At 40.8% G+C, this 4,141-nt stretch overlaps 1 long non-coding RNA gene across 1 annotated transcript; it reads right to left on the bottom strand.

Annotated features, from left to right (window-relative positions):
- Positions 1–459: 459 nt before the first annotated feature.
- LOC122459913 lies at positions 460–3,264 on the bottom strand. The gene is made up of 2 exons (XR_006280891.1): positions 3,155–3,264; positions 460–1,075 (listed from the first exon to the last, which is right to left on the bottom strand). It is a non-coding gene; the product is annotated as an uncharacterized LOC122459913 (long non-coding RNA).
- Positions 3,265–4,141: the final 877 nt, after the last annotated feature.

Here is a 4,141-nt window from a genome sequence, read left to right as displayed (position 1 = left end):
GGGATGGGAATAACTGGTAGACCTTCATGGGTACCAATTTCAGATTGCTAACAATACACAGAGATTCAAGCTAAAGCCCGCCCGTTCACAATCACCAACCAGCTCAAAAACCATTCAGCTTACTAAAGGCTTGATTCTGTAGCCTGTTTGTCTGCAAACTATGATTAAATTCAACTGGAGTTCAACGCACTGAACAGCTGTGGAACTGAGCACTTTGTTTTTCAATACAGTTCTTTCAAAGTAATACATACAAAAATACTACATTCTAAGAATTCTAAGGTTGCAAAGTGAAGTACTCAAAAGTTGGGCAACCTTAATTCAGGGATTTCCTGTGTGACCTTAATTCAACCTCCCTTGAGTATATCTATTAAGATAGGAAGAGATTACGTAAGTAAAGACTTTTTTCCTGCCTCATTCTGTGCACAGAATAGATAATGCTTAATTAATGGATAGCTTTTCAATATTTCTCTATCATTTGATGTGTGGCCTCATGCATTCTTTACTGCACACGATCCTAATCAACTTTTGTATTGTGCTCTAATTCTAGCACTTTACAAATGTAAATAAATTTCTCTTCAAATGCCCCTGTGAGGTGAGGTGATAGGTCCATCCTCATTTTACTGTTGGGGAGCTGAGGACTTGTCTATGTGGGGGAATTGATTGAAATAACTCCTTGTGTGGATACACTTTTTGGAATAAAATTAATTTCTTTGTGTAGACAAGTCTTGAGGCACAGAGATTAAAGTCAAAAGATCAAATTTAGCATTCAGAATATTCAGTATTTAATAACACTTCATGTTGAGAGTACAGGTCCCATTGACCTCAGCTGCAACTGAGAGTTCTCAGCATTTCTGCAAGTCAGATCCCACAAATCTCAAGTTGGGTACCCAGAAAATGAGGAACACACAGTGGCCAATGTTAGTTTACATGACTTGCCTAGCATCACATGGGAGTTTTGTCCAGAAGCAAGGGTATAATCAAATTCTCCAGAGAAGCATTCAACTGCCTGAGCCACATGATCAATTCTTTCTCTTCTTGCAGTTCCCGGCCTCATTTGCCACACACCTTCCAACTTCTGCAATCAACAATGCAGGTGTCTCCTTCACGATTCATTCCCAGAGCATTCTCTCTCTTGTGCAATACACAAACAACCTTAACTCTGGCATTTCCTAACTTTTGAGTGCTTGATTGTTCCAAATTAATGTTCTTTTTTGTAGGTTTTTTATGTAATTTCGTAAGTTTTTTTAAAAAAACCCTTAAACACTAGGGAAAAAAAAACAATTTCATCATGTAGACCCCTCATATCATCATTTTGACCCCACATATCAGGCATCAGCATGGCTAGGATCCTCTACCACTTGAGCTGATGGAGTACAGTAGAACCTCAGAGTTACGAACACCAGAGTTGTGAAATGACCAGTCAACCACACACCTCATTTGGAACCAGAAGTACAAAAAAAGCAAATACAGTACAGTACTGTGTTAAACATAATATACTAAAAAAAATAGGGAAAGCAGCATTTTTCGTCTTCATAGTAAAGTTTCAAAGCTCTATTAAGTCAACGTTCACTTGTAAACTTTTGAAAGAACAAACTGTTTTTTTCAGAGTTGTGAACATTTCAGAGTTACAAAGAACCTCTGTTCCCTAGCTGTTCTTAACTCTGTTCTTAACTACTGAATTGCTAGCAGTAGAAGGTGTTATTGTCTATGTGAACCTGCCACTAGAGAGGGATAAAGATGCATACTCTGCCAGTAAATATCAATGCTGAGATTCAGAAATAATGGGTTCAATTGCAGGTTTTGTAGGGGAGTGTGGTCTAATAGTTAGATCCTTCTGATTGTATCCCCCCTTGCCCAGTTCCTGCCCTGCCCCACCCTCACTGTCTCCCTCAATTCTGTGTCCCCTCCCTAGCTCCTGACCGTGCCCTCCCCCAGCCTCCCACGTTCCATGGCTCCTGCCCTTCTCCTCTTACCTTCCCCCCCCCCGGCTATTGCCCTCTTTCCCACCTCTGCTTGTTCCTGCCCTCTCGTCCCTATTCAACCCTTTGTCTTCTGCCTCCCCTCTGCCCCGCCCACTCATGCGTCTGCTATACAACCCTACAGGTTCTTATTCCCCTCTCTCTGAGCTCCTGTTCTCATTTTTCATGTTCAGCATGAGAACAGAAGTGACTTTTCCTGTGATTCCTTACCATTATCCCATCACAGTAAATAAGGGCAGAATTTGGATCTCTGCCTCTTCACTTAGCTACTCAGAGCTGACGAACGACCAGGCAGTTTCACATGGCCCTAATTTACTAGTAATATTCTATGCAGTGCAAATGTATTATGGTCTGTTTAGTGGCAGAGCAATGAATATCTGTAATAGGGGTTTATAATGACTCGTAATTTTGTTGGTTTGCTACCTCGTCTCAGGCCTTTATAATGAAATTGTAGGTTATGCAAAAATCAATTGTCTAATTTAATTTACTTGTCAAAGGAAATAAAACAGGAAAATCAAACAGACCAGCCTGCAGTGTTTATTCCTTCTCCCACAAAAATCCAGCACACTTTATCTGACGTTATGCAGCTAGATAGTGTCTCTTTATGACCTTTATCCCCAAAACTTGCATGGTGTGGTGTTTCAGAAGAACCTAAGGAAACTAGGTGCCCATCACCTATTAAAAGCTAACAGGAGTTGGGTGCATAACGTGCTTAGCATCCTTTAAAAACCCCAGCCACAAAGTTGTAAATCCATTGTACAATATCCAAGCCATGCACACATAAGTATTATTGCTGGCTATTCAGCAAGTAACATCTATGTCAAGGAATGAGTCAGAAAACCCAGAAAGCGCTATAGCTCAAGGGTTTGATTCATCACGGAAAATACATTACTTTAGTAACATACATCATTTTCCTCAGATCTTATAAATAAAGTCAATTTATGATGTATTTGGGACACCTATTATGAAAATAACCCAGGTATGGAACGCAGTTTGGTTAAAAATAATAAGCACTGTTCTGCCCAGGCCAGGAATGGGCGTGGGGAAGTGGACTGCAGTGGAGGTCTGATACCCTATGCTCTATTTCCAGGCAAGGGTGTCATTGCATACCCTGAAACTTCACAGAAAAACATTAAATAAAGCTAAGAAAAACATGTTTATTGGCCAACACTTACTTGCCCTTTTGAGGTCAACTGCAGGTCTGAGGGATGGGGGCTGCACAGCTACCAAGTTTTCTTGAAGTGCCAATAACTTCCTGGGAGCTGCTGAGCTGCTCTCAACTCCCACTGCAATAAATAGTTGTTAAAGGTTACATCTTGCTCCCACTGAACTTAAGGGGTAATACTTGCATTGACTTCAATGGGAGAGGGATTGGGCTATTAGACTGTAAGTTCTTTTTGTCCGGAAACTTTGCTCAGGACTTATTTTCTTTTCTTTGTACTTCTCTGTAAAGCACTTAGCATGTTGCTGCCACTGTGTAATGATCCTTGGGTTTGATATATTGTAGGTACACCGGGAATATATTGCTGCCCCTTTGCTGAGCAGTAGCAGCTGTTGAGGCCTTGCAGGAAACTTGCCAGTTGACCATTCAAAAAAAAATTGGTGATGTCGAGCTGGGGTATTTTCTTGGGGCAATTGATTTATTTATAAAATGTACACCCATCTTGATTCCTCGAACAAACGTGGTCACAAACTGCAAACAGGCAACTCCTTTTTGCAGAAGTCGCAGATAGGACATTGCTACCTTATCACCAAGACACAACAGTCTTTGGCCTCCAGACTCTCACAGTTTAAACACACTATTATATGTTCTGCCCTCAACCTCTGTGCTTTTCACCTGGGAATACCCCTAGCCCAAAAGCAGGTCACGAGGACCAGAAAGTGATCTTGGCATCAAACATCCTTCTGTGCAAATTCTTTGCATAGGAACCTCAGAAAAGCTTTGACTGTCCAAACAAAGGTTTCAGAGTAGCAGCCGTGTTAGTCTATATTCGCAAAAAAGAAAAGGAGTACTTGTGGCACCTTAGAGACTAACAAATTTATTTGAGCATAAGCTTTCGTGAGCTACAGCTCACTTCATTGGATTTAATTTGCAAACTGGATACAATTAACTTAGGCTTGAATAGAGACTGGGAGTGGATGGGTCATTACATAAAGTAAAA

This window comes from Dermochelys coriacea, chromosome 4, assembly GCF_009764565.3.
Source record: "Dermochelys coriacea isolate rDerCor1 chromosome 4, rDerCor1.pri.v4, whole genome shotgun sequence".
Classification (NCBI taxonomy): domain Eukaryota; kingdom Metazoa; phylum Chordata; order Testudines; family Dermochelyidae; genus Dermochelys; species Dermochelys coriacea.
The sequence above is the reverse complement of the archived record's forward strand: the minus strand, read 5'-3'. Positions and strand labels throughout refer to the sequence as shown.